Source organism: Hakea prostrata, chromosome 6, assembly GCF_041222555.1.
Source record: "Hakea prostrata isolate BN-2017 chromosome 6, UWA_Hpros_2, whole genome shotgun sequence".
Taxonomy (NCBI): domain Eukaryota; kingdom Viridiplantae; phylum Streptophyta; class Magnoliopsida; order Proteales; family Proteaceae; genus Hakea; species Hakea prostrata.
Window position 1 is genome coordinate 21,240,554 of NC_142605.1, and position 15,674 is coordinate 21,256,227.

The following is a 15,674-nucleotide window of genomic DNA, read 5'->3' on the forward strand; positions in this document are numbered from 1 at the left end:
AGTCAAATGTCTAGCTAATCACCTTAAACCTATTCTTAGGTCCATCATTAGCTTGACTCAGAGTGCCTTTGTTCTAGGTCAGAGTGCCTTATCTACTTATGGATTAATGGCTTTGAAACTTGACCTGTGCAAGGCCTATGACAAATTAGAGTGGTCTTATATTGAATAGACATTGAGACACCTTGTTTTGTTGATCAGTGGTTTCAGTGGGTGATGCAATATATCACCACGGTGGAATACTAGATCAAGATAAATGATGCCCTCTCCAAGAAAATTTTCCCCCAAAGAGGTATTCGTCAGTGTTGTCCCCTTAATCCTTACCTCTTCATCCTATGTCATTAGACCATATCCCAAAGACTCACTTTCAATACAGGGATCCCAAGACTCCCAAGCATTAAAATTGCACGTGGTTACCTAGAGCTTATTCATCTTTTCTTTGCCGATGATTGCATGCTTTTATCCCTGCCTCCATATCAAATGCTTCACAGATAAATGTCCTCCTTCAAGATTTTGAGTTGGTTTCAAGAATACATATCAACCCTAATAAATATGCTATCCTTTTCAGCTCTAGGACATCCTAGGACACTAGGAGTGACATTGTATCAACTTAGGATATCAAAGAAGTCCAATCCCATGGTACTTATCTTAGTCGTCCTTCATCTATTAGCAAGTCCAAAATACAAACTTTCTCTTTTATACTTGATAGACTTTCCTCAAAATCATCAAGCTGGAAAGGCAAACTCCTTTCCCTGGCAGGGAAAAAGAAATTTTAATTAAACCAATTGCTTTTGCCCTCCCTGGTATATACAATGTCCTGTTTCCTCATTCCTAATGAATTATGCCAACAGATGAATCAGAAAATTCAGCAATATTAGTGGAAGGACGACCATGGGAAATGTATATTTTGGGTAAAATGGGAAACTTTATGCAAAGGGAAAAGGGAGGGGCTTTTGGGTTTTAGGGTTTAGGGTTTAGGGTTTTCAGGATGTTCAGTGTTTCAGTAACGCTTTGTTAAAAAAACAAAGATGGAGTCTGCTCACAAACCTTGACTCCCTGCAGGCCTAAGCAATGCAAGCAAATTACATAAAGGACATCCCTTTCCTAGATTGTAGACCCCCATCTTCTTGTTCATGGGGTTGGCGTAATATCTTTACTGGCAGGGATATTCTTAGGAATGGGTTAGTTAGATAGATTGAAAATGGGGCCAACACACACATCTACAAGGATCCTTGGTTGCCCGCTCTTCCTTTTAATGGCATAAGTAGTTCTCCTCTTACAACCGGCCCCACTTGGGTGGGAGAGTTAATTAAATGGGAAGAGACAATGGGACATTCCTCTTATCCAAACCCTTTTTAACCCCATTGAAGTAGAAGCCATTCTTACTGTCCCTCTCTAGTCTATAATTACTAATGATTCTTAGATTTGGTACAAAAATAGAAATGGTAAGTTTTCGGTTAAATTTGCATATTACCAATGTCTAGTTATGGCAAATGCTCAAGATAATGCTGCCTCATCATCTACCCATTCTATTATTTGGAATCGAATTTGGCATATTTCCACCTTCCTAAGATCAAACATTTTCTTTGGAGAACCTCTCATGAAGTAATTGCAATTGGTAGTTCTTTATTTGCTAGAAAAACTATTCTTGCTCTATTATGTTTGATATGTGATCATAGTGTTGAGAACGTGGGTCATGCCCTATTCTTTTCTCTCCATGCAAAGCGTTGCTGGGAACTTTTTCCTCTTCGCATTAATGTGGATGAGTTTAGAGGTGACCAATTTCATGATTGGATGGAATTTATTCAATCAAAATTTAAGGATTGTGAAGAAATAGACCGAGTAAATCAAATTTGGAGTGTTTTGATTTGGTGTATTTGGAATACTAAGAATGCAGTTATTTTTTGTGGTATTGATGATTCTATATATTACACTATGAATCACTTCTCTTTCTTATTTGCAGATATCCAAAATTTCTTGAATAATTCTCAGGTTTCGGATCATTAGCAACAACTTTCTGTTGTAAATCACTTAGGAGGTGTTGTTTGTTTTCAAGTTTTTGTGGATTTTTTTGGGAGAGCAACACAAGAAAGAGAGGGAAGAGCTGCATTCTATGGGACACCAATGGATCTTTTGTAGCCACACAATGCAACAATGGGTTTGGACCCTCAACTTCATTGATGGAACTTCAAGCTATGAGAGATGGTTTACTTCTCGCACTTTTCCTTGGGATGTCTCACATCCAAGTGAACTCTGATTGTCTTCCAGTCGTTTTGGCATTTCAAGGATTTAGATCTTCCTTAGATAGGTCTAGTATTAGTATAATTTTTGAAAATTTTCAAATTGCTATGGGGTTTGATGTGGTTCTTTTTAATTTTTTTCCTAGAATTGATAATGTTTTCATAGATTTTCTCTCCACGTTGTCTTTCCCTTTCTCGTTCATGGTAGAATGTCCCACCTTTATTAATGGTTGATGTCACCTTATTGTCGTCCAAGTCTCCTGGCTTACACTCTTTTACTTAATGATATGCATTTTAGTTCTTGACCAAAAAAAAAAAAAAAAAAAACTACAGTCTAATTGGGAAGGATATGTATTATTTTTATTGGGCTTGTACACTAGGGCAACCTAAAACGCCGATATCATGTGTGTTTTGGCCATTCTATATGTTTTGGATGAAGAGAGGTAGTTGTTGCTGAGGTTGAGGTTGCCTCCAAGGTTTTCTTTTGATCAAGTTTGCCTTAGAGATTAAGTAGGGATATTTATTCTTGATTAGTTGTGGCTATCTAAACTAGTGCAGTGGCTTTTCTCTTTGGGAAAATTACATGATTAGCTACTTTTATGTATTCCGTTACAAAAATAACCACTCAATGTTTCACTTTACAAACTTAGCTAAAACTGAGTTTGCATTTACAAAACTAGCAAAAATACTATTTTTTTTCACTTCTTAGGACATTTTTACCCCTCAAATTGACCATACCAACGTAGGGGTGAAAATGTTCAAAAAGTGTGAAAAAATAATGACTTTTACCCTTTTGGATAAAATAGTGATTTTTCCACTCGATGTAATTAGTTTTAGGGGTAAAAAATGTCAAAAAATGTGAAAAATCAATATTTTTGCTAATTTTGTAAATGCAAACTCAATTTTGACTAATTTTATAAGGCAAAATATTGGATGACTATTTTTGTAAGAGGAAACTAAAACGTAATTTTCCCTTTCTTTTTGGAGGAAATCCCTCAAAGAGTGTCTAATGAATTATAAAATTCAACTGCATATAATATTTAATTTCTTATCCGTACTATACCATTGATGCCTTCCTCTCGGCCCGGCCACCCAACTTATCATTGATTGAAGCAATAAAATTGAGAGAATTTGAAAACGAGTTAAGAACCAATTATGAGCTTCCAGCTTTGTAGGAGTGGACTTCTCTTGGAATTTAATGGTTGGTTCTTGTGAGGTGTCATTCTCTAAATGCCCATGACGTGTCAGTTTAATGTCGGATGTCTTGCCTGAATCGATTAGCCTTTTTAGATGAACTGTCAAGTCATAGAGACCATTTTTTTAAGTGTAATCTAATTTTTGATATGAGGACCATTTTCCTCACCTAAGGGTGTAAGATGTGTACTGATTCTACCAAAAAAAAAAAAAAATTGTGTACATAACATCGTATTAAATATTATGTTTTGTCAATGGGAGAATAGTAGGATAGTTAGGAACCGGACTTCTTAGTGGAGAGGTCATGGGTTTAACTCCTATCGGCGGCTTATGTAATATCCCTATCCATATATATAAAAAGCGGTACGGAAAAAGAAAAAAAATCGTATTAAATTGCGGCAGTTTAAACAATACCATTTTCAAATTTGATACAGTACGTACTGAAACAATTTTTTGGAATTCGGTACGGTACAATTTTTGTTTTAGATAGCATACCATCTGTATATATCAAATTATCATATACTCAAACCGTACCGTGTACCAAATTTGACACCCTTAATATAGGTTGGGTTGAGCCTAATTTAAGGTCCAATCTATATTGACATTATTCTTGGGTTGAGTCCCAATTGAAAGTCCAATCCATCTTGACATTATCCTTGAAAATACAAATCGGTTGTAGCGCATGAGATAAAAACAGTATTTCAACTACAAAAAAAAAAACTACAAAATTTTATTTCTTTCCAATAAAAAGAAATAATGTCTCCGATCACCACTTTCCTCTCTTACTTAGATTTAGATTTTGTAATTGTTAGTTCTTTGAAATGACAACAAGGTCTTAGGAAAGAATAGCAAGGCAAAAGAAAAGGGAATGGAAAAATAATAATGTTAAGATGTTCAAGTCAATACCTTAGTTTATTGTGGCAACATTACAATTTAGAAGATTAGAAGAATGAGTTTTTTCATACTGAAATTATGTTGTACCATATACCGAATTGTGTCATTTTTCTCGTATCGATTTTATACCGAAACGTACTATACTGAATAGTTTTTAAAAATACCGTTTTCATACCATACTATATAAATTCGGTACAATACATTTTCATACGAACGTAACTTGTGAAAATTCAGCAATTACAGTCCTATTAGAAAAATAATATTTTCTCAATCTTCAGGCCGAACCCTAACATTAACCTTAGACCTTCCCCACCCTTAGATACGAAGGTCTAATAGAATATTTATTATTTGAATGATGGGTCTAATAGAATATTTGTTATTTATTTCATTTTGGTAATAAAATATTAGTATTTCAGTTTTAGAATGGGATAACTTTGGAAGAGATGAGTAAGAGTTTTGTTAGTTCGTGATGTGAACACAATTGATACCTCCATAATTGGGCCCAAAATTCAAACCAAAGAAACCAATTCAAAGCTATGTGGTTTTGGCTCTCCCCTAATACTTTATTTATAATGTAAAATATTCAAATCTTAGTTTAGAAAAAAATTCTTAAAATAAACAAAAAGAAAAATTACATCTTGCATATCAATCCAATAATTGATTCTAAAACTCAAACCAAATAAACCAATCCAAAGCGGGTATGTATGTTTTGGCCCTCCTCTAATACTTTCTTTATAATGTAAAATCAATATTAATTTAAAAAAACTTTCCAAAACAAAGATAAAAAGAAAGGAAAATTATATGTTGCATAGAATATCTTAAATCTACTAAAAAGAAAACTATCATAGGATATTATTGGTCAACCAAGCACTATCAAAATTAGAATGTAACCAAAATAAGATGTATTTAAAATAAAAAGTAATCAAAATAAAAACCTAAGCTAAGGGCCTGCAGGTCCCCCACACCTCTCCCCTTTACAAGGGCACCCTAGAGTTCTGTCCCCTGCAAACCATCCATTCCCAGCCCTTGAAAACCACCCTTCTACCTCCATTAGGGTCCCCTAGGAGTAAACCCCATTGTTGTTTCCTTCAACACAGCCCAGCGTCCCAAACTTGTAAAAAGCCTACACTTCATCTTCTTCCTATGCAAGATTTGCAGAATTTTTAAATTTCACAAAACCTTAAGTTCTTTTTTTTTTATTTTTTTATTTTTTTGGTACGTACTGAGTTTAGATTCTGAAACTGTAGAACAGTAGCATCATTAGCTCTGAACAGTAGACAATCAAGCCTCGTCCCTTCCTTAAGCCTAGCCGAACCCGTCCTAAACTCCAATTTGGATTTATGGTTCAAAATTCAGATATGGAATTTAGATACAGAAGAATACAAGTCTGAATTTCAGTAATAGCAAGCCGTAGAGTACCTAAAAAATTCCTTTCCCATTCCTGGAATTTTCTAGACAAACCCTATGTCTAGTGAAAGTACCAAAATACCCCTAACCTTCTCTTTCCTTTTGAACCGGTCGAGTTGGGTTTGAACCCCCAATACCGTGGTTTGTAGCCATGTGCTCTCATTCTCTGAGCTATAGCCTTCCCCCCTCCAGCACTAAATCTGTTACCGGGAGTACCTTCAAGAAGGAACCCTTCCTCTCCTCAGCCATTTCAAGCTAAGGAGATGTGAACACGCCTTTCTTATAAGATTACGTGGTTTATATCAGTTATCAGTTGGGTGATGTAAATCCAATTCTAGGGTTAGGGTTTCTTGAGAAATATAGAATTTAAGATCTACCTAGAATCCTTTGGCAAATAGGTCCAAAGATCTATTTGAGATCCTACGGGTTGTTATGGCTTTAACCCAAAATCTATATGACAAACAGTGATTGGGAAGAAATATAGAAGTATGGCTTTCAGTAAGACGAAGAAAGATAAAGTTAAGGTTTTCAATCTTTTTGGGATGTAAATCATGTGACGCAAATAAGGGGGAAATGATAATAACGATGAAGATCTAAATATAAGAGATTCTTTTGCAAATCAAGTTGGAAGAGGTTTCCTCATTGGTGAAGATCTCGAGTGCAGATCTTCTATCCACATGAAAATGAAAATTTCAAATTTACAAGGTCGAATTTTTAACACGTGTTTAATTTTAAAGTAAGTTTTTTTTTTAAATATATTTGTAAAAATGGTGATTAATGTTTTAAGGAGATTTACTAAACAAAATTTGCATTGAAATTAAACAAGTGTCAAGAATCCAATCAATGTTGATTGAAAATTTTCTTCTCTATGTGAGTAAAGGATTGGGATTCAAGGATATGTCCACATTTATTTGATATATTATATATCAAGTGGTGTAAGACATGTCTTTTGAAAAATGAAATTGGAAACAAAAAGGAGGGATTTTTTTTTAAAATCCGAGAAGAGGAAGGAGTTTTGTTGCTAGAACTTAGCTCAGTCTAGTTTATATTCTTTAATAGAAAGAAGAATTTGTAAGCAGCTTGGTCCGCTTAAGCAAGGTTCCGGTATCGAAACCTTGTGGATGCAAAAAATTCCCGCTGAGAGACTCACCCACCACAGCCAGATGTGCGACCCGGGTTGAACACCGGATTAGTCAGGGCAAAGCTTTGGAAACTGGGGTTGGCAACCAAAAAAAAAAAAAAGGAGAATTTGTTTGCTAACTTTAAGGGTGTCAATCGATACTGTTTCAGTAATTCAGTACCGTATCAACTTTAAATACCGAAATATGGTACGATTTTGGTATTTGCAAAAATAGTTCGGTATTGTTTCGGCATTAAATTGATGCGAAAAAATTGGTTTAAACACGATATCTATGCAATACACTTTTGGTACGAACAAACCCATGCCACTTTTGTTATTAGTTCATTAAGATCTTAATGAAATTATGATCAAACAATCAATAGGATCTGATATTAACAGAGACAAAGCAAGTAAATCTAATTAATAGGAACAAAACAAATAAATTTAAGAAGAGAAATGAAGGATGAACAAAAAACTGAAACAGCAAATTAGGGAGAGGGTAAATGTAAAGTGTTTTAATTGTAAATTATATTTGTATCCCTTAATTTGGTATAGTACCAATTCGGTACATACCGACGGTATGAATACCTGAAACCGAAATTGAATCGAAAAAATTCAGTTTGGGTATGTACCATACCAAATTTTGAGCAGTGTGGTTTGAGACAGCACGATTCAGTACGGTTAAACGGTTCGCAATTGATACCCATAGCTAACTTCCTTGCTTCGAGCTCTTTGTGCCTGAAGTTATCTAAATTTTGATGGCTCTCACCACTTAAGGGCTTGTTTGGTTACATGAATCTAGAGATTTTAAATCTCTGGATTCATGAATACGAAATTTATATCCGTTTGGTTGTGAATATCCATGGATTCATGAAATCTAGATATTTATCTTTTTACACTAAAAACGTGAATTTGTAGATTTATAGAAAATCTAGAGATTTCACCCTTACTATAAAAACACAAAACATTTGTGCATACATAAAAATTACGTCGACTAAATAATTTTTTAAGATCAATCCACATATTTCATTCTATAGATGCAGGTTAATCAAACAATTAGTTTTATGAATTAGAATTCTATAAATTTAAAATCTTTGAATTCTCCAAAACCAAACACTTTCAGCTTTTCGAATTAATGGTTGGTATTTGTAAGGTGTCATTCATTAAATACCAATGATGTGATGTTTTGTGTTGGTTAGCTTTTTCGGTTGAGCTGTTGAAGGGCCCAGGGAATCCAATACTTTAAGCATAGCATAGGATTTGGTAAGAGCTTTGAGGCCAAAATGGAATGTAATTCCTATTATGCAGACCGCACTCATCAGTTCCCTATATTTTTTTTTCTAACTACCAGCCGTTGAATAAGCATCTTTATGGGGTCCATCAAGTTAATAAATAAGCCAAACATCTAAATAGTCCAATTCGATGGCCGAGGCACACTTTATCCCTCAAAGTGGACTTTGACTGTTGGCACGCTCTTGTCATCAAAGTCCAAGTCAATGTTGCTCTTTACCAATTTAGATCAAACACAACCTTATATTTCACGGGTTGCGGTTTTTATTTTTAATTAAGTAGAAAATGATTCTCTAAAGCCACTGTATTAGAATAATCATCTCATGTGAGGATAAATGACCCTCTGTTAGTCTTGCGCTTTAAATGTACAGGATGGTCATGTTTTTCATTTTGATCGTCAGATCAAGATTTCAATTTTAGCCGTTGAAAATCAATGGACGAAATCAAGATTTTGGTTGAAATTTCAACCAGATTCTGATCCGACTGCAGGCAGTACCATAGATTGCCGGTAGTACATCCTGCGCCATAATGGCACAGGCCTGAAGCATCTTCAGAGAAGAAAAGAGTTGCTTTGCTCAAAAAGAAATAAATAGAGCAGCATGTCATACCTCTGAGTCACAGAGACTAGGGGTTCAAAGAAAGGTGTAGAAAGCCAAAGGTGGTATGTTAAAGCGGTTAAAGACCCAACTTCCATAAGGGAGGTCTTGGGTTTGCACCCACTCAGCGGCTTTAATATTAAAAAAAAAAAAAAAAAAAAAGAAGAAAAAAAAAGAAAGAAGAAGAAGAAGAAGAAGAAGAAGGTGTAGAAAACTTAAGATTTTCTTAGTTTTACTATTTCTACATACGAAGCTCTTACTATTTTGTCAGAAACAAGTCACAATTGAAGAACCAAATTCTTCTACCAGAAAAAAAAAATGAAGAACCAAATTCTTGCAAAATCAATACCAGCATTAATAATCCTTTGAATTGAATACTACAAACCTAAACCTAGCTAATTGACCTCTTTAAAAAGCCCCTAGTTATTTTACCACCAAAAAAAAAAACCCCTAGTTATGGTAGTGTTGTGATCCAATAAAGTGATCTCAGGGCTGGTCAATTATGAAACACACACATAATCTGTGTAATATGTGATCATCTAACCCTTTAGTGATTGATTTCCACTTCATTCATTTAACATCTATCCTACAATAGATCATAAAATTGCTTTATGGCCTGTTTGGTTATATGAGTATGAAAATTTCAAATATTTAGAGATTTCAAATCTTATGGATTTCAAACCTATGGAGTTATAATTTATAAAATTAGATGTTTGGTTGTGGAATAAAATCTGTGAATTCATCCTAAAAAACTATTTGATCGACGTGATTTTTGTGAATGTGCAAATGTATAGTTTTTTTGAAATCTCTGAATTTCATCCCTTACCCATAAATCTATAGATTCACGTTTTTAGTGTAAAAAGGTAAATCTCTAGATTTCATGAGTCCAGAGATTTTCACAACCAAACGGGTATAAATCTCAGATTCATGAATCCAAAGATTTAAAATCTATGGATTCATGTAACCAAACAGGCCCTTAATATTCTTCACCTACAATTTCGAAAGCCTACTTTTGCTCCCCTTAGGGTATTCCTATCTCCACCACCATATAAATAGAAATTAATTCTACTTTATTAGTTTTTAAAGGTATGTGGACCTTGATTATGTGAAAGAAAAAAATGAAGGGTAATCTATAATACTCTTCGCAAGAGGAGATGATCTCAACCAGTGGTTCCCACCTAACAGGATTATAATTGATAAGGACAAAATAAATTGCCAATTGGGCTCAATTATAGTCGGGTCAAGGATTTTGGTCGGGACCGGGTTCGAGCAGTCACTGTCAAGTCAAGGATCCCGGTCGGGAGTAGTTCAAGGGTCAAACCAGTAAGTAGCGTAAGCATGAAGAAACTTGACGGTTATAGAAAGAAAAGTGCTCCCGTCAAATTCGGGATACACAATCGTGCCATGCTTGGAAACTACAATTGACTCATTAAGAAGGGGGAAAACCCTAATCGTACGGCTACCAAAAAGAATCATGAACGAACCCAACGATTGAGAACAAAATGTAAACCTTATATAAACTAAAGGGTCGCACAAAACAAAGGTAACTGAATCGTTTCCCTCCATTAATTAATTCGTTCAATTCAAGCTCTGTATCAAGCTAGAGTTCTATGATGTTCCAATTGTTGATTTAACCTTCGGAAGTTGGTTATCCGACCACACGGTCGGCCCACGTCTGAAGACTGTTTTGGAATCTAAAAGCTAAACAATTTTTATACGTATCAATAATAATTTATAGTTTTGGCTCCTCTGTCGTTGGATGGTAAACAATCATCTTCAATAGCAATTAGTTCAAACAATTTTCGTACAGACTAAAGCATTTATGTCCAAATCCTCTACACCCAGGTGCACAGCATACCTCCCTTTCTTTTAATTATTAAAAGAAGACAAGACTTTACTTTTGAATACATAAGGCAAGTTTCCGCCAATAGTTCTTAATCATTTGTGACCTAATCTATTAACTAATTTAATCAAAAATTGAATACGTAAAGATAAAATTTGCCACAAGCAGCGTACACGGTTGGTATAACACACGTGTATATTCAAAAGTTCTTACTCAACATCTATATTTACCACAAAGGTCCATTTTCCATCTGAAAGTTTCTAGCGTGCACGTTAAATTAAGCTTCAAAATCTCTCTCTCTAGTATCAAAATAGAACTAAAACATTTTGACCATGGAAATGGAAAGCTTATAAAGCTTTTAGATGTTAATGCTGTGCATGGGTATATGATTAGAAAGGCAAATTTTTAGTTCTGTAGATTCAGATTAATGCCGTTTCTCGTGCTTGGAATTATACGCCTCCGTCGACGACGACAACGGCAACGACAACAGCAACAACAAGAAGAAGCAAAAGAAAAAGAAAACAATGAAAAGGAAGAACATGAAAATTACAATTATCATATGAGCCAGGAAGGAAACAACCAAAATGGAGGTGGATTCAGGCAGAGAAGAACCAGGTGGAGGCAAATCCAGTGATCTCCGTTGGTGCACTCCAACATTCTCATGTTTGGGATAAAGTGGGAAATTAGAATAAGCTTCTTGATATAATTAATATAATTAATATAATTAATATACTTAATGTTTGTTTAAGTTTTATTAAGGATTTGATAGACAGTTTAAGTTGATTTTGATTTTCGGTCAATCTCAAGTTTTAGGTTTGTTCAAGCAACTTGATATAATGGTTGATGAGCCATAGTTGTAGCATGATGTCAAGACATAGAGACAACCTCTGAAAAAAAATTATTTAGTTAATGCTATGTACAAAAATTGGTCCCTGAAATCTACTTGTGCAGAAACCTTTGGTATCAAGTTCGTTGATTCACCCTACAACTTGACTTAGTTAGGTTTACTTGACTTAGTTAGGTTTAATGAACAACCGAGACCTTGAAAAAGAAGGTGCAAAAGTATTTAACAAAAAGACTACGGATTTTACTACCTTCTTTTTCAGCTTAGGATAGAAAATGTTACTTCTAACCCCATATTCTAGTTGTTGTCTTCTAAGATGTATGTATCTCTCAAGTTGGGATCATCTACCATCGTAGTACGTAGAGGATTGTGCTCCCCTCACATCCCTCTAAATCCATGTATATCTCTATTGTTGGAATAGGCAAAGGATTGTGCTCTCATCATACTCCTTTATCACATATTTAAGAGGGAGTCCACTTCTAGTCTGCCTTGTTTATGCTTAAAGAAGTGTTATAAAAGATGATCTATATAGCACAAGGAAAAATGGATGCTGGCACTTTCAGGCACATTCTTGTGCCGCTTTTCTTAAGACTTTATTCGCCCCCACCACTGTGTGAGAAATTTCTTGTGAATAGTATTCAAGGATACAAGAAAAGCCCCAATAGATTGTTTTTTCAGATTTTGTTATGTCCTAACTAATCTGGACACATAGTATTCATAGAGAGAAGAGCTTGTTTTGTGAATGAGGGGTTACCCATTAGCAGAGAGAGACATATTCTGTAAATTCATGACTCTATACAAATAATTTGTACCTCCTTATATAGAGACATCCATACACGGTCAAATCTGAGTTGTTAGATCAATTGGTTGCATGATCCAATAGCCCAGATTGATTCGATGTATCAACGACGGTCAAATCTGAGTTGTTAGATCAATTGGTTGCATGATCCGATAGCCCAGATTGATTCGATGTATCAACGACTATATATATACTTTATTATGGCTAAATTACTAATGCTAATCTATTTGTTGTATCTATTTGGATTATGAAAGTCCATAATGGATATGTTATTGTTTGAATTTGATTTTTGAATTCAAGTTTTTTATTTGAATTCAAATTTGAATATTCTCTCAACTAAATTCTGTTGTAAACGGCTCTTGTATAACAACCATATTTTTTCAAGTTTATTTATAAATATATACATAAGACTTACCCATCAAGGTAAGTAATGTACTTATCAAAATTAAAGTTTTTCTCTCCATTGTTTCATGGTATTAAAGCTAAAGTTTTGAGATCCCCCCACAAACAGACATCTTCAAGGCCACTGCTAAAACTCCATTCCCTATACCAATCTCTCCAACCTTGGTCAAGCTGATGGAGCAAATTATCTCATGTGGAGAGTTAGAATCCATTTTATTACTTGTGATCTTATGCATCATCTGATGGTGGATCAATGCCAAATCAAACGACAGGAAGAACCAAATGCGAACCAGATTTCAAACCTAGAGAAAGAATGACCATTTTGGTCGAACATGCATCAATGCCACCATCACACCGTCTCTTTCTTCTCATATTCTTGGCCTTCAAACAACAAAAGATGTATGGGATTCTCTTATACAACTCTTCCAACAACAGTCCACTACTCGAAGGACTTATCTTCGCGATGAATTGCAAATGATAAATACAGGAACGAGCACAATTACGAACTATCTTCACAAAATAAAGTCCGTTGTTGATTCCTTAGCGGCAATCAATGACAAGATAACTGACCCCGACTTGGAGCATATATATTAAATGGTCTTGATCCGATTATCCACTTTCATCATCGTGGAAAATATTACCCCACCGTACCTTTATAAACCTAAGGGCCAAACACACTCATGAGCAATGGTTACGCCGCGGCTATGGGAACACCCAATCAATCTTAACTGATTCTCATTCCCCTACCGCATTACATGTTATAGATCAGCCTAAATGTAATCGACTTAATAACAATATTAATTCTTATCCACCCAACAACCGAAACCCACTAAACGACCGAAATTCATCAAATTGCCTTGCAAACCAAAATTCCAAACCAACCAAACCAAAACATATTTAATACTAATTCCTTCAAATGTCAAATATGTGAAACAAGGCCATCGGCCAATAGATGCATGTTATGCCGGAGCAAAATAATCCTAATCCACCACTTCACATTCCTTATGCTGGCTTACATGGTACCCAAAATACCCAACACACTACACCACAAAATGATGCACAGTGGATATCGGATTCAAGTGCTACCAACCATATGTCGTTTGAATCAACCATGCTACAACGATTTGCCACTTACAAAGGAGAAAACCAGGTTTCAGTAAGTGATGGTAAGAAACTCCTTATAACTCATGTAGGCTCCTCAACTTTGAAAACAAATTCAAATCATTTATCTCTTAATAATATACTAATAGTTACCCAATTGTCAAAGAATTTAATTTCTATTTCTCAACTTATATCTGACAATAATTGTTCGGTTGAATTTGAATTTTTTCCATGGGGTTTCTGTGTAAAGGATTTGGAGTCAGTCATCACTCAGAGTCCAGTCAAAGATAAATTGTATTCTTTCTCAACCAATGTTGTGCCTCATTTGGCTATTTATGGAAATAAAGCTCCTTCTGATATTTGGCATCGTTGGCTTGGTCATCCTTTTTTGCAGTTCTTAATCATTTAAGAAATAATGTCTTATTTAATTCCTTTGAAACACTTAGATCTAATAAAATTTGTGACGCTTGCCAACTTGACAAACATCACAAATTACCCTTTTCTATTTCAGTTAGTAGAACTACTCAACCATCATTAATTACATTATTGATATTCATGCTATATGTGTGGTGTGGAATCTTGTAAACGAATGCATGATATGATGTTGAGTTGACCTCACTAAGTTCTGTTAAACTCATTCATTTTATATGTTTATTTCTATTATAATATACTGCAGGTTATGAGGACTCCTTCCAAATGGAGGATTTGTCGCTGGCAGACTTTCTTAAAGGAGTGACTGAAGAAGATGTAGACTCGCATGGAGCTTCATGCCCGTTCCAGGATTGTTCTTATGGGGTTGGATTCCATTAAAGAATAAGTTTAATTAGTTTAAATTTTGGTGCAAACAAACTAGTCTTCCTTTAAACTCTGATATCCATTTTGATTAACTTTATTTAATGAATGATTGTAATCTATTGATAATTCAGATTTGATAATTTGTAATTTACAGTTGATTTTTTCTTGTCCTTTGAGTATGTTATATCATATGCTTGTATGGGTTTGTCACGAACCAAGATCCGTGTAGAGTATCATCCCCCACGGGTATTCGGGTGTGAACCGGGTCTAGCTAGGTGATGTGTGACAATATGTGTATATTTGCACCATTACCAACAAGTTTAACAAGGCCTTGTTTGAGGACATCCCTCCTGGCAAGAATATTTTTCCCACCCCAAGAATTATAAGAAGGTGCAAAGCAATCTAGAAAGAGGATGTCTTTGATGTACTTAGCATGCATAACTTGTGCCCATGAAGAATGAGGATCAGTTAGTAACCTCTAACTTTGTTTTGATAATAGGGTTTCATTAAAACAATTTACGTCTCTAAAGCCAAGACACCCTTCCCCTTTTCCATGACATAAGGTTTTCCATTTTACCCAAAAAATCCATTTTTCTTAGTCATTTTCCCACCCAAATTGTCTAATCTTTTGATTCATTTGATGACAAAGCTCTTTGGGAATAAGAAAATAGGACATGACGTAAATAGGTAGTGCAAAAGCAACTGTTTTTATGAGAATTTCTTTCCCCCCTAGGATAATAATTTTCATTTCTAACCCGATAGTTTAGATACCAATCTATCCAACACAAATAAAAAAGTTTGAAACTTCGATCTTCCAATGAAAGAAGGAAGACCAAGATAAATCCCATGAGATTGACCTCTTTAATATCAAGGGTGGATGTAAAATCATTCCTAATATGTTGAGGGGTTCTAGGGCTAAAGAGGACAACCGATTTGGTTGGACTTATCTGTAAGCCAGAGACCAACTCATAATTCTGAAGGACATTGATCTGGAAGCATTTAGGTTGAGGCAGGGGAGAAAAATATGCAGTCATTCGCATAGAAACAAATGATTTATCTCAAGACCATTGCGGACTATCTTGATACCTGAGAGCCTAGGGATACCTACGTTGGAGAAAAGCCTTTGAGATAAAGTCTCTTGACAAATGATGA